We start from the raw sequence: 27845 nt of genomic DNA, 5'->3' as shown, positions 1-27845 counted from the left end.
TGCCCTCTGCTTCCCTTGATAATGTTCTGGCAGAGAAGAATGAGAGCAGCCTGCAATAGGGTGAATAAGCAGAGAGGAAGAAGGAGACGGGAAGATGAAGCTCAGATGAATGAGGAAAGTGCATAGGAAAGGAGATACGGGAGCAAATGTGGACACATAGGCAGGAAGAGCAGCAGCTGAGAAGAACAATTTTGGAACAGGAGGTGTAAAGAGAAGCCACACTGGCTTTCTGGGGCCTAGAGTCAGCACAGAGGACGCCCTTAGCAGTCTAATAGCAATAACAGAGGTCTGACCTCTTCTAAGCTACATCTTGAGCTTATCTTGTGCAAGAACCGTGATTCTATTTTACTACTCTCAATATGCTGTAAATGTTACATGAGTAGGAAATTACAATGCAAATGTCCTGGTAGTGGAAAGGAAAGGCTGCAAAACCAAATACCCCAATGTCAGAAAGTGGCAGAATTAGTCACTGGTGTTTATGATAAATAACCCATGCTCTCTTAATATGAAAAAGTCATAATGCTTTCAAGAAAACAATATTCTTTATGTTGAGCATAGTACTATATGAGGATAAAATTCATAATGCCTTTCTTCACTTGCTGATGTCTTCTAATCTGAGCCTCACAATAGCCTGTACAATGAAACTGTCACCTGTGCTTGTTCTTTGCTTTACCTCTTTGTTGAGAATAAACTGACCGGTATGGATACCTTGCCTTTGTACTGGCATCCACCCATTCAAAAACATTAAACTACAGAACAGTATCAACCTATCAGTAATGCTACAAGTCAGATGCCAAGCATCCATTCCATATTCTAAATCTAACTTTGTAGTCTAATAAGACTCCAAAAAGCCAAGCCAATTCCACCAGACAACGAATGCACATGGAAAAGGTAAAAACACTGAACATCCTAAAAAGCCTACGGATGACAAAACTTCAAAAGATGCTGCATATGTTTACATCGTATTTGAGGTCATTAATGTAGTTACACCATGGGAACATTTGGCCCATTATTCATAATATCCAGAAGATGAAGAAGAGTAACACACTTATTTGAAACCCTTGTCAAAATGAAAAATTAATTATCCCCCAAAGATTCTCTGTCAAACTGTCTCTCTCTATTTGCTACACAAGGGTAATATCAGCAAAACAGCTCTGCAACTCCATGCTACCAGCAAGTATATTATGTTATGTACAAGTAACGAATGCAGAAGGAGCCAAGTCAGGAATTCTGTTATGAGGAACAGTTTAATCAGAAAATGCCTACTCCTAAACCAAACCTATTTTAGAAGGGTATGGAAAAAGCATCAGGCTTTTTGAGCGTGGCTGTCTGAACTCAAGGGAAAAGTTTCTGATGGGCAGGAAGGGCCATCACAAAACCACAGGATGGTCCAACAGCCTGGACACTCTGCCAGCTGGGGGAAGTCTAGGCTCTGCTTTGGGTAAAAGCAACAAAAATCTATGCTGAAAGAAAGAGCTGTGCGGTCATTGGCTGTTTTGTATTCCTGCTGCCTCCACAAACAGTCCAGAGACACTCCAGGGAAACAGAAACCAAGGACAGGGACTTCCACATCTGAAAAATTACTGAGGGATGGTACAATCATTTCATGTCCATCTCTTTCCTCAACCAGGAAAGCAACAGCAGCTCAAGCAGGACTCGCACACCTCCAACACTACTTTGACCCCTTTTTCAAAAGGATGGACAAGGAAAACTAAACAGAGCACTTTGGTAGAAGGCACAGATGACAAGAGAGTGACCGTCTGTCCAGACTACACCAGAAATATTAATTCTGTTTCCAAGTCTTCCTCAACCAAAGACCTACAGTTTCCATTTGCCCAGGTATTTGCTTTCTCCCCTGCCAAGCACTAACCCTGACACAGAAAGAGCAAAGTCCCAAGCGCCTGTTAAAGGCCCCAGTCTACCAAACCTAGAGCATAGCTAGAGTGGAGAAAGACCCCTGGCTTTTTTCACTTGCGCCACATTATCACAGAAAGGTGGATTAGAAGTTATCTCAGTTCTGCTTTCTTTCAGAACTCCTTGGCAACACAGCCACCAAGATATAAATATGCACACACAAAAATTTGCAGCAGGCATATGTGCACGCACACACACAAGCCAATAGGCAAAAGCATTTGGAGGCATGGGGCAGATATGGTCAGGAAGGCAAAGGACTTCTCAAAATTCTGGGAACAGGCAGAAAATAAGGGGAAATTTTTATCCTCTTCTTGAAATTTAGCTTTTTTAAGGATTAAAAAAGAAAAAAGCCACCTATACAACTTCCTAGTTATCCTAACTACCACCAGCAAGCTTCACACAGATTGCAAGGGGCCAGCAACAGTTTCAGGCCTATATAACTTAAATGAAGAAGACCCAATTCTGACCAAAGTAAGGTTGACAAAGGACCAACTTAACCCGAATATTCAATAGCAGAATGTTTAAAGGGCTGTAGGCAAGAGAGCTTTGCATTCCTGAGGGTAGCAGGCAAGTAGCATTTCATGGACCATTTATTACTTTTCTACACCTTGGGTGGCCATTAGCACTTGCACTAAGTCAGGGTCAATGAGAATAACACATTGGTATTATCATTTACATTCAGCTATGGTAACAGCACAGTAGAACAACATACACCAGGCATGCATGCAATATACCACAGGTATCTGGTGCAAGCAGGACCCCAACAAATACACTGCTGTCACTCATTACTCTCTTACCCAAAAGTGGCAAATGAACCACCACACCAAGTCCCTGCTTGTGACAGGTGACAGCTTTCACCTCAGTATCCAGCTTCAGAGTCCCAAAAGCTGCTCTCAGCAAAGGCCAAAACAAAGGCTGGTCACCATAAGATTCTTACAGCCTTGTTTTCTTCCTGGCCAGCTCTTGCACAAGGAGGGCCCTTCCCTCCTCTTTGGGTCAGAGTTTTTCCTACAGGTGATGATGACACCTGGAGCAGATACTCCTTCTCCTGAGTCAGGTGGGACAGGGATTTGGCATAGCATTTTTGTATATCCTGGCTCACAGTTCTTGTCCCCAAACACAGAGGGATCTCTATTTGCTTCCTAATAAGCAGCACTAGGTTGGGAGAAGGGGCAGTCATGTCAAAAAAACAATGATGGAAAGGTTTTTGGGTTCGTGCAAGATCTTTCCTTGCAGTCAACAGCAAGGGATTGTTTAGCAGCTCCTTTTATATCTCTTTCTTTCTTTCTGTGTGTGCAAACTGTTTGTATATTGAATGTTGTGCGATAAGATGAAGAAATATTTATTCTGAGATGTCTATATTAACTGTTCTTAAGAAATGAACACAGCTAATTGTGATCCAGGCTCTGGAAACCTTTCTGTAACTCAGCTTTATCATTGCAAGAAGTATTTCTGAAGTCCACATGGCTCCTGTAGTCTTCAAGGAAAGATAAATATGTGAGTTTGCAGTGGAATATGAGAGTACTGCAAGTGAAAGACGTTCATCAAGAAACCCAGGTTCCAGGAGGGTAGAGATAGGGAAAATATCACCGATTACTGTCAGAGCTTTTTAGAGAGAAAAATTTCAAACAGAACCAAATTTATTGTGAAGCACAGAGACCCTTTGTCCATCACTTGGAAAAATGTACAAGTCCCTGAATTTCCCTGCTATATGATTTCTTTTCTTTCTTCAACTTTAGAAACCTTCATCACTTATATTCATTCCAAAATTGAATCCAGGTATTAATATTGACTTTTGATTTCATAGGAAAGAGGACAATTCTTTGGGAAAAAAATCATTACAATTTTCACCTTGACACATTCCTTTCCCTGTCCATCTAGCCATGCCAGGGTTATATGTATCTACTCCTGGATGTCTTTTAGGCAGCCTTTCAGACCGTCATATATCTCTTCTGAAATATCTCCTGAACTGCCATTTCAAAATGCTATTACTTCCCTCTAACATGTCTCTTTCTGGTCCTCCTGGGCCCCAGGGTCCCAGTCAACATCTGTCTGGATGAGCTGCTCTACATTTGCTTTCAGTTTGTTTTGTAGGAGCTGATATCCTGCAGAGTTGATACTTCATCATGAAAGAAGATCAGACTCTTTCCCCAACATGAGTCTTCATTAATGAATTGCTGTATCATGGTCCTTTTATGTTTAATCTCCTCAATTAGTTCAAATAATTAATTTAGTGCCAGAAAAGTTTACAAAGGAATATCATTTTAAATAAATATTCACTAAGTAAGTAGTCACTAAGTGCACTCAAAACCTGCATGTGCTCACCCCATCAGGCTACAGCCAAAGAGCTATACAGAGATGTGACTATAGTTGCTGCCACTATTTCTGTGCTACACAAGGGAAAAGAGGGCTCTGGGCTTTGGGAAATCCCTGGTTGTTATTTGGACGTGCTCTGCTATAGTCACAGAAATCTTCTGGTATTAATATCCAGGCATTTGTAAAGATCTGTTAACAGTTCGTTCCTAGGAATGAACTCGATATTACTAGAGCACATTTAAATCTCATCTTCCTTAAAACTCTCATAAAAAGCAGAATACATTTTCATGATTATCTACAAAAGCAGAATTATTTGTATAAATTACGTACTACCAATTTTTCTTAAAATAGCAATTACTGACAAAGTGGTGCATTTTATTTCTGTGTTTTGTACACAGACCCTGGAGGTAAGCCATTTTCAATGGCATGCTTTCCTTATGAACCTGACTTAAGTGACAATGAATACTTTTAGGAAATATTCTTTGTTCACTTAAACAGTTCATCTTCCAAAAGCTCTGAAATCACATAGTATTTCAGATGATGTTCATTCCATGGTATTAATTTAAGTCACACTGGCCTTTCTGTAGGTTTTTCCTTTGATTATTTTTTTTACCTAGAAAAGCAGATAATTACATAAATTTTTAACATAAGGTTTCAACAAAGGAGCTAACATTTCCAGTTTTAACATCTTCTTTGAACAGTTAAAATGTTTTCCCTTAAGGGAATCAGGATTAATACTCTGAGACTTCTTTCAAGGGAAAAAACCAGCAACAAATAAAATGAAATAGGGAAAAAAATGTTTTGATACTTTTTACTCTTGTCTCCTAGACTAATACCGGAAAACCACAAGAAGGTAAGGGAAAGAAGAACTTACCACAGTCTAAATTGTCTTCATTTTCCTATGGGGCAAAAGAGAAAGCCACCTTGGGATTTTCCTAATGAAAACTCCTGTTTTTACAGTAAGTTCTACTAGGTCTAGTTCAGGGTAGGGTCTCTATATCTCATTATTACTATTTTGAATATTAAATGTCTCCAAAAGTGACCCATTGGATAACTTTCTATGTGTGGCAAGACCTCCCTAACCACTGAAGAAAGTTTGAATTTCTTCATATTCTGTAGACCTGTACTCACTCACAGGTTTGACCTGTTCTTTTCAAATAGAATTCAATTTTTTTCTAAGGAATTTTTAGAAATACGTTTTAAATCTCATGCTGTAACACAAAGCATTGAGGCCTTGACCCTATAAAACACTCCCCCTATGAGAGAGAAGATGTAGAGTCCCCTAGTACCTCGGTGGGACATCTGGGTCCTTCAGAAGGGCCCTGCTCAGGCATCCATACATAAGAGCAAGAACCAGGACACAGATCTTACATCCTTAAAGTTAAAAGTCTGAAAAGAATGGATTCAGAAGCAACCCAAAACCTATCTCAGTAATACCATGGATTTTAAAGGTAGCCCTTAGCCTGTGGGTTTACTTGATTTTTATTGAAATTCTAAGGCCAAAAACATTAAGAAACCCACTTGCTGTCTCCTAAACAATCCTCTCAGCCTTGGAGGAAAGGTCAAGGTTATTATCCCTTGTAATCCATCATGAGAAATTTTCAGATATCAGCAATGACGTTTTGGTCATTTTTTGCACCACCTCAAGCCCTACGACTGCATTCCAGGTAAGGACAGCAAATAAACTCCTTAGTCGAAATCCTTGCCACCTGGGTCAGGAAAGGCACTTACTCCTATATACAAACATACACACACACATATATATATACATATATATAAAAGAGAGGGCAAGACAATTTCTCATCAGCTCTCAGAAGAAAGCTCTTTCGTGATGAAATTTTTACTTAAGAAATGCTCCTAAATCAATTGCTCCCAGGCGAGAAGGGGAGGAGGGAGGACGAGGAGGGCTGCATTTTTCCTGATCAGCAGTTTTCCATTGCCCTTCCCTCCCTCCTTCCCTCTCCATCAGCAGGTTGCAGGCGGGGTCTGTGATCAAAAAAAGAAGCTGACTCCATGACAGGGCACCTCAGGGTGCTTGAACGGGCAGTGGGGCTTTGGCTGGCAATGCCAAAACATGTAGTCCTGGTCCCTTCTCACTGCATTGCCTTCCAGCAGAATGAGAGCAGGGCTCCCATATCAGTTTAGCATACCAGAGACTTAGAGGGGCTTACCAGGCTGCTCTGTTTAGGGGATAAAAGATGGGAGCTTGGCAGGAATAAACATGTCACTCGGGGAGCCTGCTCTGCGGGGCCTGATTTCCCTCTCGCGTCAGCTCACTGCTGGCGCAGCTCCCCAGATGCCGCAGCACTAATCCTGATTTATGCTGAGTTAGTTTCAGCTGGCACAGGACCAGCCGCTGAGTAGCCCCCAGGCCTCAGTGAGCAGACCCCTGGCACTTTCTGTCAGTGGGGTGGCTTATGGTGGCTGCACCATCCCTGAGGTGCATGCTGTCTTGAGAAGCAAGAGGAGGCTTACCTGCCTTCCTGATGGGTGTATTGGGAGAACTAGGTCATTTATTTATGGCTGCTCTGAGATATCAGAATGTCGAGCTCGCCTTTAGCAATAGGTTTGCTTTCAAGTCACTAACTTTCCATTTAAAAAGAGAATGCTGTTCCCATATTGATTCTCATATATTTCTTGGCTTTTTGGTCTTTCCCTAAAGATAAAAGTTGGGGGAAAATATCCCCTAGACTTTACAAAATGTCTTAGTGGGCTTTCCAAAGATGCCTGCTCAACAGGGCTAGTTGTCCTTCACCACCAGCTTGGGATAGCTGAGCACACATAAACCCTTCATCCCACCATCTCCAGTGCCCAGTGCACACATCAGCGTCTCCCCCAGACCTCAGTGGGAAATCCATCAAGAGCAAAGCCCTCCTGGAGTTTTTTTTGAAGGTAAGTTATCACTCCTACCCTTCCCCGCCCCTTCCCTCTGCTCAGTCATGGCAGCATGATTCGGCTTGAGCCCACACTCCCGAAGAAATTTCAGGGTCCCTCACAGATGTTTGGTAACACATCAACAGCACAGCCCAACACAATGTAATGAAATTCCCTCCCAATCTCCCTCAGACATTACCTAATTGATAAAGTGGTTGCCCCGCACCACAGCAGCTCCCTCCCCAGCTCGTGCGACACAGCCGGGTTCTGTTCCCTCTCGCCATGACATCATGCCAGCACTCGCCGCCCATGCATCATGCTGCCTGCAAGCTTCCTCTTCCATCCCAGATAAACACAGCTGAGACAAACTCCCTCAGCAATACAAGAAAAAAAAAAAAGAATTAAAAAACTTCCTAAACTTTCTGAAGCTCCTGCCCTGGGCCCTTGCTCCTGGGTTGTGGTGAGAGCTGCTGGCTGGGGGCTTCAATGTGGAGCCTATTGGCAGTGGCCTCTCACTGGCAAAATCCAGAGAGGGAAATGACTCAAAAATGCAGAGAAGGGAAAAGACTCAGAAAAGCAGAGGTTTCTGCTATAACCTCCAGACACAAATACCAAAGTTACTCTCATTTATACAAGCGTGCATGCATAGGCGGAGTTTGCATGGGGTCAAGTACGAGACCAAATGAGAAAATCAGGCTCAAACTGACAAAAACCTGGCATAACTTGGTTGTCAGTGCTGTAGCTAAGTTTGCACTAAGTTTGGTCTACGATGTACTGGACAGAACTGAAAAACAAGGTTGTACGTAGGAGAACATCTGTGCAAGAAGGTTTAGCAGCAAAAGAGCCATTTTCTTTTTTCGTTAGTAGCTTTTAGTTTGAGATTTCCTCCCAACACTGCCCCCCTCAATATATAGTCAACAATGTCTTTTTGTAGTGTGATCTTACCTGTGAAGGTAAAGGTGAAAAGGTGAATTCAGTTATCCTTCACTGCCTAGTCTACAGATCTGTCATGAAGAAGATAGCTCTGAATTCCCTATCATCCTTAACATTCTCATCCACGGTGGGTCTTAGCAAAGATTTCACACAAATATGATTTCTGAAACTTACAATTATATATTGACCAAAATTATCTATAAAATCCTGTGCAACTTAACAAATAAGATCAGAATAAAATGGATCCAAATATCTGAAAAGGTTTTTTCTAGATTATATAGTTTACAAAAGGAATTTTAATTATTTTTTAAAAAATTGGTTTCCATTCAAAATAAAAATTTTATTTCAAAATCACTTTTTCAAGTATAAAAGAATGCTCCCCAGAATATTGCAATATAACCCAAAATCCTGTACTGGTGCACATGCGTGCGCACACACACACACACACACGCACACATATAAGCACACAGAGAGAGACACAGAGAAAATGAGAACCCACAAAGAACATTATCTCCATTTACTTTAAGTTAAAGCTAATCCTGAACAATTTTTCCTTTTGGTTTCTTAGTTAAGATATCAAACCAAAAAATATAGAGATCAGCTATTAACTCCTGATGCTTATACACAATATCCTTTACCTCCTGCCATGGTGAAAACCTCTCAAGGACAGTCAAGGTTCTGAGGGCTAAATTGGTGTCTATGAAACACAGGAAACTTAAGTTTAAAAGCAAAAAAAAAAAAAAAAAAAAAAAGAGTAACAGAGGTTCTCTTCTGTTAATGCCTGTCATGTAATTAATGTTCATGCATTAACTACAGGCATTAATTGCTACACACATAATAGAGGACACACTGGGATTTTGTAGAATGTTTAAAGAAAGGGTTGTTCAGTGCCGTAACATTCCTCATCTCGCCATTTCTCTGGCTCCAGAGATTGAAGCAGTTTTCCATCCAGGACTAGGTTGCCAGTACTTCTCTTGCCTTCTTACAAGAACAAAAAATGCAGCCAGAGCTCAGAGTTGGGTTGCTGCAGGCAGTAGCTGGGAACATGCACATGAGCAACATTTTCCTCCTTAATAAATCCTTTCTAACCAGAGGAAAATGTTTAGCTGCAGATGTGGTGTGGGTTGTTCTGAAGCACAACAGCATGACCTGTTTACCCTCAGCCATGCCCACTGGGGGCCACCCTGAAAGTCTGCGAAGCCCCCTAATATGGAAGCACCAAAAGGAAGAGCACCACATCTGCTTGCATCCTAAATCCCTTGGTGTTTTTCTCTTCCACTGCAAGAACTCGGAACAAATCAGATAGATACAAACAAGATTTTATTTTCCTCCTTTCTCTCTCACTCATGGAGAACATGCCCATAACTCCACCAATTATAAACAAGCCCACAGCTAATCTTCCCAATCCTTGGGACAGTTTGTTGAAATTAGTGAAAGGATGCAGACATTGCGCAGACTGCTCGATAAGAGTTATAAGCACTGGTTTGTTATTATTAAAGAGAGGGAGCATAACTTTGCTGTCTCCAATGATTTTAAAACACAACATTCTCCCTCACAGCTATCTCCCTACCTACTCTATTTACATTAAATATATGCATGAGTAAGCATGGGGATGTGCATATGGAAGGAAAATAAATGGCTTCCAAGGGTAGGGTGTTTTGTTTATTGTATATTTTTTTGAGGATGAGGCAATATAAACCACAAAATCAAAAATGGGAACAACTCAGAAAGCACCACCAGAACTCAAAAAAAACTCCCAAACAAACAGCATAGCCTATGGGTATGGGCAGTTTATTTTCTTTGAAATATCAACACAGATAGCAACAAGGAAACACAGGTATCCATTAACAACATGCATCTAGGATTACCTGAGCTTCATGTAATGAATGGTATGGGTAATATTACCTCAACTCTTCTCAGATGCCTCTGATGCTAAAATCAGCCCACTAGTTTATTGATAGTTTAACTCAAACACTATCTTAAAGGTAACACCAGCAGCAGAGTATCACCAGTGCTGCTTTAGGATTGAGAAATTAATATCTGTTCAGGCAGGTGCCCCACTGCACCCCACTGCACACCATTGCACTCCGTTACCTAGGGCACTACCAACGCAAACGATGGCTGCTGAGTATCTGAGCACTGGTGTGATCCATTTTCTGCAGCTGTCTGGAGCGAGGTACATGACATGTATTTAGCCTGCAGCTGCTCTGAGGCAGACCAAGAGACTGTCTCCATATTTTGTATCAACCCAAGCGCCGCAGGATCTCTGAGCAAGGCTCCTTGGAGCTGTGGTAACAGAGATAACAGGCTGTCGTCATCTCTGTCGGCTAGAATAGATGTAAGTGGAAAAATCCTTCGGCTAATGTTGATCTGGCACTTACTGAATATGCAGGGAAGGTAGAAAGATGGAGAGCAGTGACTAACAACGGGGGGAGATAAAAGTAGGATTTTCCATATCTGATTTCACAGACTCTTGATGGCTTTTTTCTTTCCCATTGGCCTGTCAGTGACTTTGCTACATTTATTTATACTCCAAAGAGGCAACTTACTGCTGCCACTTGTTCTTCTACCAAACAGCACCTAAAAAGGAACTTTGTGCTGTCATTAAAATTACTGTTGAATTAAGCACCAATTCATTAAAATGGCTTTATTAACTATGTTATGTTTTTGAAAATAACTTTGGGCATAATTATACCAATTTAGTTTTAGGCAAATTCAATTCCAATGCTAACTCCAGTGCAGTTGAACTTACAAAAATCAATCTGTAAAGTGAAAATGATATAACGATGTTAAGTTTTAAGAAGACTGTATCTGAATGGCAAAAGATTTGGAGTGAAAATCAAGCAATAACTTGTCTGCCTTCAAAATCCAGAATTTATAATTAATGGAGTGTGTGTAGATCTGTAACGGCTGTTATTTCTTAAGACGTATAAAATTACCGAAAAATGCATATCATTCTGTCCACAAGATCAGTTGCAAAAATATTGCAGTGCAGTCTTTACAACCACAAACTTCTGTGTGGTTTTTGCTGGTATGGCAGAGTGGGAGCTGGACCACAAGCACTGTGCACCTCACTGCACACCTCGATGCAACACAAACCAGTAACACAGTATTTCTTATTGTGTCACACAGCAAAATTATTATTTTGTTGTTAATATTTGCTTGCTTTTTGAAAGGTATACATGAAAACAATGTAATCTGAATTTTATAGAATTTGACTTCTTATATATTTAAAAGATTTTGGCTAGTACTGGATATTAATTCTGAACATTCTGAAAACCTATGCAGATTATCTAGCAATGAAGTACATGAATCCTGTCACAGTTCCTGAGATTTCACTTAATGAGCTACTTCTTAGTTATTTGTTTGTTTATTCATTTGTTTATCATTTTACATATTCTAGAGTATTTCTTTAACACGGGCAGGACAGTTTGGGTCAACTCCTGTACACTGTTTAGAGAGCATGACTACAGCCTTTGGTATGTACTGATACCACAGAAATACATGCAGGTGCATGCACACATATATGTACTTGCGTACACACATACTGTGAGCATATACATACAGATTCCCATGCATCATCTGTTTTAATTTGCAATATTAAAACAATTTAGGAAACAAAGGAAGAATGTAATATACTACTTCCTTCTGTGGAAAATAAGCTACAAAAAAGATTTTTTTTTTTTCAAGTTTGCTGTAGTGCCTAGTTACTTGCAAGTGTTATCATCTCACAGAACTATAACTGGTGATATACCTTCAGCATAGCATACTTGCTAACCTTGTCACTTTTGTATGCCATGCAGTCATGTGTTTGTAATCAGAGGTCCATGGAGCTGGCCAGAAAATCACCCTGTTTCCAGCTGTTCTGTCCTTCTACCAGCATCACATTTGGAGAGCAAACTGTAAATAATAAGGAGTTGATGAAGCTTCCATAGCTAGCAAATTTCTGACTTCAAAAGCTTTTCTGCTTCTGAAGTTAATGGTTGACTTCCCTCTGGGTTCACTTTTCATGTTTTTACTATATGCCGTTCTAGAGCATTAATAACTATCGGTGTTTGTGGCTATCCTACAGAGACTGAGAAACATATGACCATTCTTCATGGTTCAGTCGCAGATCACAAGTGTGTTCACAATAAAGAGCTAAATGAGTGCTTCAGAGCAATGCTTTTTATGTTACAAAAACACTCTCAGGTTTAGAAGATGCAGGAAACCTTCTTTTTCAAGAATTGCTGGAGATTTCTGGATGTTTCTGGACATTTGAGATGAATGCATCCAGAATCTGTGATAATCAAGCCCTTTCAGGTAAGAATAACCTCTTCGGCATTTAAGCTCTGGAGTTAAACTTATGGGAGCTGATGGACCTTCTCTGTGAATAACTGCTGCACTCAATTGGACACATACACCTGAGCTGGCAATGAGGCAGCACCCAACAGTTACATCTCTTTCTTTGCTGCAAGCCATGAAGACTTTGAGGTTAAAGAAGAAGGTGGGTAGCAAAGAATTTGAAGATTATTGGGGATGGTGTTGAAAGATGATTCTCTCTAGGAAAGGAGCATTTTGTAGTCAGGAATAATGTAGCCCACTATTTAAACTGATGCAGGGTCACTAGATCCATTCACTTCAGATTCAAGTATCAAGCACTATTTTTAAACAACTACATCCCTAAAGAAGAAAGCAACAAATTTTTTTGAGTTCTAAGTAATGAGAAAACACTAAGCAAGTATTCCACTTCAGAGTTACAGAGTACAAAACATGACCACATCACAGAATCAGAACCACTCAGGTCTGCCCCTGCAGCTGAAGCAGGGTCACCTAGAGCAAGTTGCTCAGGATTGTACCCAGTTGGGCTTGAATATCTCCAAGAGTGGAGACTCTACCACCTCCCTGGTCAACCTATGCCAGTAGTAGGTCACTCTCACTGTGAAAAAGTGTTTCCTGATGTTCAGACAGAGTCTCCTGTGTTTCAGTGTGTGCCCATTGCCTCTGGTCCTGTCACTGGGCACCACTGAAAAGAGCCTTCTTCATTCCTTCCTGCCAGGTATTTATACACATCAATGGGAACCCTCAAGCTGACTCATCAATGAGGACAGTGTAGAGAGAGGTACCACATGGAGAGCTGACATTCCCCACACTGAATTCAGTGGCCAAGGTCTTGCTCATGGACACCAGAAGCTAATCAAAAGTAAATCCATTATGGAAACCAGACTCTCATCATTGTTTGATCTTTGATGTAGAGCAGCAAAGGGACAAATGCAAATAAAAATCTCACTCTGCAATATTCTTAAAATGGACACAGCCTTTATAGCTGAGATCACCTATGAACCAAGATGTGGGTTAGCACTGCAGGCACGAAAGTGGAGGAACTCAGTCCCTACCCTGAAATCTTACTACCAAATGATCAAGTTAGTTCAGTTTTTGAGCTGACATCTCATAAATGCTTGCTTCTTTTTCTGTGATAAACAAATAACCTTTTTCTCCTTTGTTTTCTGGTCTCTCTGATCTTAACACCACATCCAAGCATGTCAAATGCCCAGGTGAATATGTTTACATGCTGGTGATTCAGCCCAGATCTGAGCATGAAGCCTGTCTCAGCAGTTCTTCTAGAACATATTTTGAAACTATTTACCAAGCTGAGTCTCTGATTTTTTTTTCTTCTTCCTCACATCAGCCTGTGTTTACACAAAGAATTTCAGCAGTTAATATAGAAAATCTACATATTTACAACTCTAAACCAATTTGGACAAACGGCATAACAAATTCTTTCCAGTTTGCTGTTTTCTTACTCATTTGCAATTCTGCCCACAGAATCCTTCCCACAAAGATGCGGTGTCATCCCCTTGCTTATATTATGCATGCATATAAATGTTAGTAAAAATAATTCAGGTAAATATTTTATTATTGCACTGCTCAAGATAAAACAGAGTGAGAAAGAAAAGGAGGTTATCAAGCCTAATCAATCATCAACATTTAAAGATAGTTATTTTCAAGACTCTGGGGAAATATTAGCTAAGTTGTTTAGAGTTGTTTAGTGTCAAGATCATGGATTCAATCCCTGTACAGGCCATCACTTAAGAGTTGGACTCGATGATACTTGTGGGTCCCTTCCAACTCAGAATATTCTGTGATGCTGTGACCAGCTGGCTGGGTTCCAGTTTGGCACCACAGATCTCTATATGTGGCTCAACTCCATTGCCCCTGTATGGGCAACCCACTGACATGTCCCATGACACCCGGGACCTTGGCACAAGGCTGGCAGATAGAAAAGTATGGGACACCCAAGCCAAGCAACCAGCAGATGAAACCCAGAAGTGGTGCCCTGGGAATATATCAAACAGTGTGCACACATCTACAGGTGAAAAACTAAATCAAGGCTGGCAGTCCAGCAACTGCCCGTAGCCAGGCAACGTGAACAAGGAATTTATCTCCTCACGTTCAACAAGTGGTCTTAAAGAAAACACTCTTTGGTGTTGTCGTGGTTTGAATCTTGTTTTCCCCCAGAGGCTAAGAAAAGTGGTAGACCCCAAGGGGTGGAAACCCCTGGAAGTTTTGGAGTTCTAGCCAATGGGCGCTCCTGCAAAAATGTCAACATCCCACAATCTCACCGGAAGAGAGGAGTGGTAGTTTTGTTGTTGGAGGAGAGGTGGTCATGTTGTAGAGCCACGAGGAAGGGGCTCTGAGCCCCTTGGGCCCTCTGGGGCCTCCCAGCCCCTGGCTGGGGGCTGCGGGGACCTGGAACAGCATAAAGCTGGGCTAGGTGCCTGTAGTTATGCCGGGAGATGTTTTCTCCATGGGCACAGAGAAGCAGCCAGCTCTGACCAGAGAAATGGTGGCAGAGAGCCAGAGCAGATAACACCTGAACTGAAGGAGCAGCAGAAACAACATGCAGCACCGCAGAGAGAAGACTCCTGGAAAGAGAGCCGAGGAGAAAGAGAGCCAGCAGTCTGAGAGACAGAGTTCTGGGGGTAAGACTGTACCAGATCCCCTAAAACTCCCTTGAGACCCCTCTTGGAGAAGAGGGACATGGACTCCTATTTAGGAGAAGAGTTTTAGACATGCAGCACCAGAGAGAGAGAGGAGCTGAGAAGCTCAGAGCGTCCTGGAGTTGGACCAGGACGACCAGAGGAATGCGGGGGGAGTTGACCTTGGCTCCCCCCTCGCACTGCTGCCACGGTGGCAGCCTGAGGCAGGGCACAGAGGCCCTGCAAGGAGCTGAGTCTCCTGGAGATACCAGACCGTCACGAAGACCCCCCTGTGTCTTCGTGATATGACGTGGTGATACGACCTTGTCTGGGGTTACGAAGCCCACGGAAGACCCCTCGGTTGGAGGCGATGGGGCCGAGAGAGGCTTGAATACCTCCCTCGTGAGTGCTGGCAGAAATCCAGCTATCAGCTGCTGCATGTGGAGAAGACAGACAGACTGCTGCCTCAGAAGATGCTGCTGTTCAGGACTGGAAGGGATCTGTCCTTCTTTCCCTCCTGGACTTTTATTTGGAGGGGAGAAGAGATCTGATCATTGTAAATACATATGTCATGCTAGAGATAGTTTGTGATCATGTGTATAATGTGATATGGTATTTATTTGTATAGTCATTGTAATATATTCCCTTTCCCCCACTTTGAGTCTGGTGTGTTTTGTCTGGAAAAACCCATCTCACATTAGGTTGAGATGTGGGAGGGGGGAATGGAGCTAGGGAATTGGACTTTGGGGCTATCTCAACCCATGACAGGTGTGTATCCTGTTACTTGAGCACATTAAATGATTTAAATTCAAACCATGAAATTTTAGGTTGATATAGGTGGAGATTATATTTCAGTAGTTTCTACATTTGCTTTCCACTCTGTATGAAAGTGTTAAATAGTGAGTGAGATAGGTACCAAGCAAATACCTCTCACAAACTATTCCACATGTAGGTGAGTGCCAGTTCCCAAAAAATCTATGTGCTTTATACACAGTGGAACATGGCCAAGGGACCAAAGTAGAGAAAACTTTCCCCAGGTATGTCCTGGCTGGGCAGCCCAGCTGGGGCAACTGCTCTGCATGCCTGCATCCCTTCTGGTTACAATGATCATTCTAACCATTCTGAGATAAAAACCCAACAATGCCATGAGATTTCATTTTCTTCTGACTAAAAAAGGAAAAAAGAAAAAAAAAAAGAGAATATTTTCATCAGAAATAAATAACTTTCAAGCATTTTTAAGAGAGAAAAATGAAAATATATAAATTCATCTTCATGAAACGATAGTTGTTTTCAGCTTTTTACTCAATAGTCAAAAGCCATAATCCAAAATAAAACAAAGAAAATTGCTCACAGAACCATTTTAAATTTAGAGTAAATTAAATTAAATTAACTTTTGATTTAACTAAATTGGATGCATCTTCTAAAAATGGAAACAGAAATTTGACCACAATTACAGGCAAGCTATTGGTGGTAAACATGGCTTCCAAAGATGTTTGGGAATCAGATATCTACAAAGTTTTGTATTCAAATCTGTGTCAGAGCAACAAGCTCTGACCTTGATAAGACTCACTTAGAATCCTATCTGTTCAAGACAGTCTTTTAAATACAAAGGTGAGAAAGAACAGAAGCAGAAAGTGGAAGAAACAACCCTACATATTTTGTTGAGTAGGTCACCTTCCAAAAGTTTGCAGTTCCTCTCTGTCCACTCGAAAAAAAAATTTACACAAGAAAATGTAAATAGGAGGTCTCATGTTGACTTTTGTGGGGAAAAGTGTACATAACAATAGATGACAAGATCTGATAATATACGATGCTGTCAGCAGACATTTCCAGCTCTGAAGAGGTACATCTCACAGTGACAGAGCACACATTTACAAGTTACAAACAGCTGTGAGCATATCTATTTCACATACAACAGAAGACTCGCACTTCAAGACACTCTGTCAGACTAAAGCAGATGTTCTAATGAAAGTATATTTATTCAAATAATATTTTTGAGTATCCTGCCACACCTTTGCCCAGCATCATTTATACAAGAAACATGACTAAATTTATATAGCAGTTATTGCTACATAAGCATGTCATGCATTCTGCACATAGGTGGCCTAAAACATTGATGCATTAAGGCAGATTTCCTGCCTAGCTGCCATTGCATGTGACAAGACAAAAATAAAACCATAGGCCTCTTGTAAACTTTAATCACCATATTAACACCCATGAGAAAAGCTTTGGGTGATCCCAATCTTGTTTAAGAGTGTTCAGCTGTAGATACTTACAGGCTGTTCTGCCCCTGCTGATTGCTCATTATCCAAAATTAGCTCTCAGAACAGTCTTTGCCATAGCATCTGGCAAAGTGGAAACTGGACCTGTTTTCAAGAGCTTTTGACATTCTCAGGACCTCCTCTCTTCCAGGAATGCATGCCTTCACAGAGCAGGACATTACACAACTTTCTGCAGGGAGAAGTCAAGGGCGTTATTACTTAACAACAAAATAAATCCCTGGAATAGTGGGGCAATGTTGATTTTGTTGCTTTCTACCAGTTTATTTGTGTTTTGGCTCCAATTTTGGGAAAATGGTTTACAACAGGTTCAGGTTCTATAGTAGGTCCAATAGGTCTTGGACACAACAAGTCCAATCCGAGAGGTTTCTTGAAAACAAAATCTTTGTGATGTTCTCTCAGTATTCAGAGAAAAAAGTGAAACACTTGTGCTTTCCTCAAAATACATACCTGATGTAAAAACCCGTCCTCTTGCTGAAAACCTTAGATTATGAAATTACCCACGAAATGTAAATACACATGCCATCAAAAACAGCTCTTCAGTCAAAGCCGAGAAAAAAACATGTCTTTTACATACATAAAACCTCTTTAGTGCATCCTCTATAAATTATTTTAGCTGGTAATTCAAGTTCCTGCTAAGGTCGGGCTTTTAACTCTGAAAGCCTGTAAAAACAAGTTGCATTTTGAGGCTTTCTTCAAAATTTTCCTTAGACAAAAGGAGGTTACAGCAGCTGTTGAATTGATTCTAGTAGGATGATGTGCCGATGTAGTTTATGGGCTGTGACAATTTTCAGTAATTTTTGAGGTAACTTCAGGGTGATCAAATGCTGGCAAGTTTTTTTCTTACATGAAAATGCATTTTTTGCAACACCTGAGATATTTCATAAATTTTCTCAGCAGAAGAGATTTGATTATTTTGTGTCAACTACTGTTTTGATATAGTCAAAACATTTACATTTGTGTACTTTTCATTTACTCTTATATTATAGTAAAGCATTTAAATTACATGTGTTATATACACACTGCATACTACATTTAACAACATGAACACAAAAGAACAGGAAGCAGAATCAGAACAGCAAAGTTAAAGCCAACATTCTCACCATTTTAAGATGAAGATCTGATTTTCCAAGTGAAATATTTCAATTCTTTCATAAGATATTTTTTTTTGGTGAATCCTCATGAAAGTTTCCTGTAGAACGCTATGCTTCCACTGGCTTTGTGATAGGAGTGGAAATGTGCTCACTTTGAGCACTTAAAAAAAAAAAAGCACATCCTCTCATTTCATTTTTTATTTTTTTTCTGCTTCTTTTCACCCTATATCATTAATTTATTTTTTTTAAAAAAACTTGTGGTAACTGGTACTTGGTATTGCTGCATTTTTCCATATAAGATTTCTTCTAATGTGGCCATTATGTAAATAAATATGTCTACAGTATACTTTGCTCTGTTACAAAATGAAGCTTTAAAACATATGCTTCTTATAATTCTTATAAAAATTAATGAAACACTCATTCTTATACAGTGGGTTTAGCTCAACTTTGAAAAACTATGTGAAAACACTAAACTAAAATAAATGAGATTGTTGTTAATGTAAAATATCCATTTGAAATACTTTAGTATTTAAATTTAGCTCATTCAGCCTCTGGTATATGAATTTGGAAGTAAGCCAGTTTCTCTTAAAAATAATACAGTACTATGCAAATCCAGAATGGACCGTTATGGGCTAAAGCTGTGCTTTTGTTGCACCAACTGTCTTTGTGTGTGAGCGAGGGGGGAAAAAACTTCTTAAAAATTAAAATCGTGGTGTAGGACTGCCAACAAAACAATCTGCCTTTCCAGTTTATTCTGTCTGGTATTTCCCAAATCCTGACAATTTATTCATATGGAAGACGTAGTCTCCACTAAAATAGCTGTAATTAAGAACAGTGATTCTGTGCTGGTGCTGGTCCCAGCCTGTGGTCATGGCACGGATGTATGGCAGCAAGGAGCCGGAGGCAGAGCCATGCACAGCTGCGCCCACATGCACACACCCATCACCGATGAGTTACACGTGCACGGGGCTGCTCCTCCAAAACACAGAGGAGGTGATGAGTATGCCTGGTGGCATGAAGAGGGGGGGTGCTCTGGAGTCTCCTTGGCCCTCATGAACCTGAACAGAGCCAAACAAGCAGGGGAGGGGAGCCTGGCTTGGGGACCAGGCATCGATACTGATCATGGCAGGTCTGTCTTCCTCAGCACAACAGAGGAAAACTGATGTTCACCATGGGGTGTCCCAGAGGTATGAAAAGTCTCGAGAAATACCACTGCCATTCCACAGTTTAGATTGGACCTGAAGATCTGCAACAGCTCTTCGTGGGACTTGCCTCTAGAGACAAGCTGAAAATGCAACTGCACAGGTGATGGAGGAGCCGTAGTCACTCATTCTGGGCCAAACCATAGAGAGAAAGGTGGGACAGAGATGCATGGTTCTTCAGTGCTAGCACTAGACAGAAGAAAACCCACTCACTCATTACAAATGAGGAGCACCCTCCATAGAGTGTCTTTGTGAGCATGTCTTTGTGGTGACTTGTCCGGCAGCCCCTCTGCACCAAGCCTGTACTCTGCCTGAGTGGGCATTGTGCAAAAGAAAGTATCCCTCACAGCTCAGCACAGTGGTAATATCTGTGAGTGCAGTATCCTGTATAGCATGAGTCAGAAAAACTTACTTTTCAGAAAAGCATATTTTTCTCTGCTTGTACAAAAAAGTCAGAATAAGCAACACATTCATTATCTGGTAACTGCTGAAGGAGCAGGTACATAGGGAAAAGTTCAGGACAAAGCACAGGAAAGAGGAGCAGAGTGGCACAGTTCAACTTTTGTGGTAGATCTCTGCTTTTTAACTCACAAATATGACAGGAAGTGATGCAACCTGATCAAAGGGCAGTTTGAACCCTGTACAGCTTCCACTCAGAGCAATCCATGGCTGGCCAGCCCTTTCCAGAATCAGATCAATATTTGGCACAGGCCACTACTGTTTGCTTTCAACTCGAGTGAGAAGGAAACATCACAGTTTTTCAGGTCATATGGACAACTCCTCCTAGAGGAAAAAGTGAAAAACATGAGTATTTGCCAAATTGAGGGATATAAAAATGATATAATACTGTAGGTGTTCTACAAGAAGCAACTTTTGCAAACAGGACACATCCGTATCAGAAATAGCATTAATCTACTTAAAAACAGCACTCTACATAAATGTGCAGGCGAATTTATTCTTGATCAGCCTGCTATTACCTAGGACACTTCTCAAATCAATCAAACCCTTCCGTAATGGAAATATTTCATAGCAAAAATTGTCATACCTTGTAAAAAGGGAAATCCATTTCACAGCTGGATATATAACATCAATAAAAAAATCACTTATTTGACAAGAAGATAGATTTTTTCCAGAATGGCTGGGATTTTGGGGGGAGGAGTAGCAGAGGTTATGGTTAATGTTATAAGATTAGGACCACTGTTTGCAACTTACCTTTTGAATGATATATGAATGCAATGAAGCAAATCTACTGTGGCTTTCATCAGTTGCTCTTTTAGGACTAACAGCAGCAAGGATGAAAGTCTGAATCTTTGTGAAGAAAATGCATCAAAAAATAAAAACAAAAATATAGCTTGCACAATTTTTTTCCTTACTATTTTTGTTGGCATTTCCATTTTTCCTCCAAAGGGCCAGAAATAACCAAGGGTCAAGGTTGTGCCTTGGGGATAGGACAGTTTCTCCCCATCTTTGCATTAGATACACAGAGGTAGGGATAACTTGTGCTCTGAAAACCAGTTTTTTATAGGGTGTTGTGGAGTCGGGTTACATCTTTCCTTGTGGCAACGTGGCTCTTCAGAAGAGTGGAGATGGGAGGAGATGGAGAAGTTTGGCTGGTACAGGCATGCTGAAACCCAGGTCCAGCTCTTGAACAACTAAAGTGAACAAACCCAGAGTTATCAGTTTCAAAAAAAGACCTGAAACAGCTCAGAGCACCAAACATGTGCCATGCGGGCACCGCTGCTGCAGAAGTTAGGTATGGGCTGACCTAAGAAAGGCAGCCACCATAACTCACCCTGCCTTAACTTGGTGCAATTACTGGTAGAGTAGACAAAATGTGCTTCAGGATAAATACTGGTTTGATTCACCCTTTCTCTCAGCAAAAAAAGGCTGATATTCCTGTGGGAATTTTGAAGCCATTGTCAAAGTGCACAGATCATCTGCCTGGGATTTGTCTGGCCTTTCCTAGCTCCTTTCATGTCAAGGTTAAATAGAAAAGGCTGCATGTATGCAGTTATCTCCACTGGTGAGGACTTGCTAGCACTGATATGTTTCCTCAACCTCTTCCTGGTGCTCTCCAGAAGTAATAAGATGGAAGGCATGTGCCAAGTCAGGTGGGTAAGAGGATACCACACCCTCTGCAGGCAGTGGTGTGTGGGTGGTGGGGAAGTAGGCAGAGGCTCCCAAGGGAGTGGAGCAGGACTGCCAAACAAGTCCCAGTTCCTCCAACATCCCCCAAGGCAGATAGTGAAGGCCCACTATGGCATGGGGCACAAAGAGGAGTGGAGGGACCTAGGCATGGAGGCCATCCCTGCAAAATCCCTGCTGCCTAGGGAGAGCACTCTCTCTAATGATGCAGCTACAAATTCATTTGCAAATGGTATGGGGACAGATCAGTCCCACAATAAACTTATCACACAGCATCTTTTTAATCTAGGGCTCCCCTGCCTCCAGTTTTCCCTGGATGCGTCCTTCTCCCTTCTTACCTCCCAGCAGATCGAGATGTGTGCACAGCACTTGTCCCATCACATCAAGAGCGTGAGGTCAGTTCAGCGTCAGCATCAAAAGCAGCCTGGCATCTGACAGGCTCTCCTCCAGCTCTGGCCCTGCCTGTCTGGCCCATGCACAGGCGAGGTCACAGATGCCAGGTACAATACACTGCAGATAGCTGGGAAACCTAAGCAGAAGATGAGCAGCTCCAATAATAGGGAAAAGAAAGTTCTGTGTGTTCAAATATGCACAAATGAGTCTGGACCCAGCCCTAAGCAGTGCCAGCTTTTTGCTGGGGTGCTGTCTTGCTGGGAGCCTTGCTGAAAGGAGCATTCCTGAGCACTTAAGAAATGGGAAGACTGACATAAAAGTCTCAACTCTTTGGTGGAGAAGCAAAGCTGAGTGGTAAAAGGCCAGGTTAAATCAGCTTTGAGCAAACTGGTCTAGCAGAAGGCATTCCTGCCCGTGGCAGAGGGAGTTTGATCTAAGTGATCTGCAAGGTCCCTTCCAATCCAAACCACTCTGTGATTCTGTGAAAAACTCTCACACAGGCCTTGCATGGGGATGGTGAAGTGGCTTTTCAGTTATTTGGCTGTAGTTGCCTGAAGCCCCTTTCCAATGCATAGGGGCATCTCTCTGAAAAAAGAGTGTCAGAGTAGTGTTGTGCGTTCTCTCTGGTTGGCAGAGAAAGACAAGAGAAGAGAGGTGAGTGCAGATCCTGGCATTTTACACATGTTGATATGAAGTTAAGGATGAGAAGGGTGAATGTGAAATGCTCTTAAATGTTTCATGTCGGTACATAGAAACAGTTTGACATATTAAATGATTTTTTACGTATAAAATGATTTGTTCTCATGAAATCCCCCCTAAAAGCCTGTATTTTCTTGCATCTTTCTTTCAGAGACAACTGAAATTCACAGATGTTCTCCCACAATGGAAGTTTCATCAAAACTTTTTTATTGGCCCTTTTTTAAACCTTGTGTAGCCCCATAACTGGAGAGTTAATTCAGGTGAAGGCTGTGACAAAATTGAGTATTATGGAGAAGCACTTTCTAAAGAAAGAGATCATTTAAATTTGGCTCCTCTATGGTTACACAAAAAGCAAGAAATTCTGCAGAACATCCTCTCACAGTTCTTTGCTATCCTTAACGTTTCTAATTTTCATTCAATCATAAGGTTAAAAAACGAGTTTGTGGGAAGAAAAAAAATTTAAAAACCATACACACGCACACATACAAATTCACATAGAAAAATGATTGCAGAAAACAAACTTCTCCCATATAAGATACAGAGTCCAATTTTTTCCAGTAAGACTCTCCCCGGAGCTGAAAGGAGGGCAGTATTCCCCCCACTCATGGCACAGCAATCCACCCTACATTTAATACTTGCTGGATCTCTCCCCATTCACTTTAGGACCTCAGTTCTTTGGTGGTCTTCTGTTTTGACATCTGCTTACCCTTATCTCTAATCAGTTTTGCTGATAGACATTTCCCCTGAGTGCGGAGACGCTGCCTAATAGATTTTTTTTTAAACCAACTACTACTTAGTAGTCAGGAAATTATCTTTGTGGCCTGCTCGGGTGAGAGACACTGTTCCTAGCATTCCCATTCAGACAGCTAAGTCTCACTCAGCTTTATCTGATTTGCTCTATTTTGCTCCTTGTACTCTCATACCATAATGGCATAATGACCGCAATATATTTTTGTTAAACTTGCAATTAGGCACAATATCCCAAGGCACCAAATGATCAGAGAATTACTGTAAGTAATGGTTAAATAACATGGTAATTTACTACAGTTTGTATCAAAAGTTACACTGTTTGCCAGACCAAGGAACTAAACTTGGAACATGCAAAGGAGCAGTTGTACAATATTTTACTCGATGCAAAATTTTTAGAAAAAAGCATCACGCATCAAAGTGCAAGGTTTTACAGAAAGAGAAATAGGTAAAATAAAACATTTTGCCTCAGTTGATACAGGTGCTTATTAGAATACGCAGCAGCCCACATTTTGCTCTGATGATTGTGCAAAAGACGGTGCCTCTCCAACAGATATAAATGCCATAGCAGCCCATAACAGGGCATGAGTTCTTGTTATGTAGCAATGGTACATTGAATTTCCAGCTAAACAGGTAGTGTGCATGACAGGCAAAATATCAAATAAAAAGTGGTCCCAACACCTTCCAGTACCTTAGAAACCAAAACGTAAAACTGAGTATTAGAAAGTACACTCTGAAAAAGTTTTGTATATTAGCAGGATGACTGAGAAAATCTCTGACAGACTCATTTCTTGTTGATTTTAATAGAGGAAAACAAACCACACAGATATGAGGAATTGAGTCCTGGCTGATTTCAGTTTTAACTTTCAGTGGGAGTGGGATAGTGAGGAATGTCTGCATCTGGGCTTTGAAATGGTAGTATTTCCTTAAAAAATCAATTTTTTTCTGGGTCTATCAAACGTAATTTTTGTTGAATTTCCTTCTTCTGGTTTGTTTTTATTCTATTTCAGTGAAAACAAAGAGCACACACTTGGAAAAACATGTTTGAGTCCAGACGGTCAGTGCAGGAAATTCCTACAGTTCTGGAGAAAACTGTGACTAGAGGAAGGAGGGGGGCACATACTCAGCACCTCTGCTGAAGGATGAGCTATAGCATGAATCCAAGAGACACCTGGCTCTTTTGGATCTGCCCTGCCATCCATGAGCACACAGACAGGTCAGCCTGCCAGCTGGCAAAAGCTCAGGTGTGGTGATGTGGAATTTTACCTGATGGTCCAGGTTAACACAAAAGCACTGTGTTGGGAAGGGAAACACGCTAGCAAATATATGTGGGGAGTAAGCTGAAGTTAGGCTTTGAAGCAGCACTGGTGCAGGAATCAATAGGAATCCATAGGAGTCCCCAATTCCAGTGCTTCAGTATAACTTGTTACTGAAGAATCGTGCAAATCTAAAAGGTGTTTATAAATTCACATATCTATACTCATAGCTGAAGCAAAGTTTAACTGGGGACCCATACAGCATCCGCAGCAAAACTCAGACTGCTCCTTTCCCTGGAATGGGTAACTCTGTGGCTCCGTGACTTGCTAACTATGATTTGTAAGCTCATGTGATTTAAGTAAGTACATAGAGCAAAGCTAGGAACGCAAAGTCTGTGCTAGACATTCATGTTTTGATGGCTCCTCATCTCTGGGCCTTATCTACAGTCTTACCCGAGCGGCTGGCAAGCACTGTCTCCAAAGTGCTGATGTCTCTGTGCAGTTGTGGATAGGGAAATAATATCAGATCTGCTCCCTGGGAAAAGGCTACGCAGAGCCCCAAACTGTGCGGCCAGTTTTCTTGTCACTCCTTGCAAAGGGGTGATCTCATCCTTGCTGTCTCCAAATTTTATGTCTCCAGTGTAGGAGAGGGAGGCAGCAAGGGACAAGAGGAGAGGGAGAGGGAAGCTAAGAAAAGAAAGATCCCATTGTTAGAGTGTTCTTATTTGTGTGAATATTTGCCAAGACAACAAGATTGGGTCTGATGACATGAACTCAAGGGTCAGTGGGGAGCTGTGCAAAAATGCCTGAACTCCTTGTGCTCACAATCTTTAGGAAAAAAGAAACTTCCAGATGTGAGCAAGTCTTCCTTTATCCATCCAGTCCCCTAAGCATATGAGATTGTACAGCCTGAAGACGCATGCATCCATTTGCATGGCTGAGCAATTGCCATATTTGCCTTGGAGGGAGAACTGCATCAAAATCCTAGATCCAACCACCAAAGCACTTCAGTTGTGTTGGTAGTGAATTAAATTCAAGTCGAACTTCAGAAACATGGTCATAAAGGACAGGATAAATCCAAGATCCACCCTTGAGACAAGGTTGGGAATGAACTGCAAAAGCCCAAGGCTGTAGTGTCTGTCTTGCATGAACTCTAAGCAGAGATCAAGCCTCTCTCTGTCTAAAACCAAAAACAAGACTTAAAATATTCAGGTACTAACACCTGCTGTCAGAAAGTCACAAAAAAAAAAGTCAGGAATAAGCCCAGTGTCAGGCTTGAGTAACTCTGTTCTACACCATCACCCTTTGGGAGGGAATTTATTCTGAATCCATGTCAGTTTATACACACTGAGGATGTGCCCACTCCCACATCCATCCATATGGGTCTCACCAGAAGCAATCACATCTACCAGGGGATCTTTGTGCTGATGGTGCTGATAGGATGCACTGGCAGAACAGATACAGTGCCTGCAAAAGCCAATATCATGGTTGCACCCAGAAGGAAAAAACAGCTCTTTTTCCAACTAGGCTTGCTAGGTACTGGGTTCAGAATGGACTGCTGACACTTAGTCATTACGTTTAAAACTATTCTGGAGCTTGCAGAGTCTCAGAATCACTCATCTGTGCACAGTGTCCAATGAGGAGCATCTGCCTTGGCGTGACTGTGGCTGATAGACCATGTCTCACTCAGAGAAGCCTATTGAAACCTCACCTTGTCCTCCAGAAAATTATTTACCTCATGCTTAGCATGTGCAGTACAGCTTCACTGCCCAAACCTCAGCCAAAAATCAAAATAAAGTTCTTTTCACACACACATAATTTAGTAAAGGGAAAAAGTGTCAGGTTGTTTGTCTGTTCCTGGGTTGTTGATTTTTTTTGTGGTAAAGCATTTTTTCACAAGCCACTTTTATAGCAGGTGCCTATGATTCTGCAGTGGACAAGCAGCTCCAGGTCCAAGCCACCTCCTTTCCGCTCAGCCCAACACCACCTCGTTTCCTCAGCTCCCTCCTTTCCAAGGACATGATTAAATAAGTGCTTGTGAAGGCTGTAAGCACTTGCTAATTTGGGGTTTGTCTGGTAATAGTCAAATGGGTCTGAATTTCCAGTGTCTGTGGAGCCAAACTGACGGTTAACTTGTATTCCCAGTTTTCCATTCCTCGTCTGCAACTTTTTCCAGAAACTGCTTCTCTCTGACATCCACCTCCCCACAACCCCTCTCTCCAATTCCCCACCCCCTCTTTATTTTTTTAAATCGACCTGGTCTTTGTTGTACTAATTAGATTATCTCTCCCCGAGGGACTCAGAGAGCAGCCCCAACAGAGCACAGCCTGGAAAGACAGGGCACATAATCCCTGTTATCAAGGGGGCTGTCATTTGGCATGTAGATCAACTAATTCTTTCAATACCATGGGAGCAATTGTACATCTTAATATTGATTTTCCCCCCAAGATATGATCTCCTACATTCCTACATCAGTCTCACTTGCCCTGGCTGAAAGGCTCCATTTATTATAAGGCAACACAACGGGTGCATACACCCCTGCCAGCTTTTTGAATTTACAAATGAGAAAGTGTTTTGCAGGGAGGGCGAGAGAGCGGGCAAACACCCATGAGGCAAGTTAACACAACAACTTCAGGGAGGAATGGGAAATAAACCAAGCCTACTGCACTTTCACTTTGCATTATGAATTAATTAATTCAGAGCTGACTGACATCAAAGGCTGAAGGCCAGTCATGGGAAGCAGCATTAGCAATATATCATATGCTAAAAGCAGTAATGCTTTGAGTCAAACCACGCTGCTACTGTTCAGCAACCAGCCTGTTAAATAAGTTTCTGCTTGTTCCTCTTGTTCTTCCTTTCCACCCACCTCAGTATTAATTTCAAGAGATGCTATTCATATTTTGTGTTCCATACAAATTGCATATAGCTAATTACAAAAAGGAAATAGCACAACAATGGACTGACCTTCACTTGAGATGTCAAAATGCTTTAAACGATAATCAACAAATCAACTTGCATAGACACAGACCCCCCC

The sequence above is a fragment of the Manacus candei genome, unplaced genomic scaffold (assembly GCF_025592945.1).
Source record: "Manacus candei isolate 608988 ecotype Guabito, Panama unplaced genomic scaffold, ASM2559294v1 h1tg000095l, whole genome shotgun sequence".
In the NCBI taxonomy this organism is placed as follows: Eukaryota; Metazoa; Chordata; class Aves; order Passeriformes; family Pipridae; genus Manacus; species Manacus candei.
Note: the sequence above shows the minus strand (reverse complement) of the source record.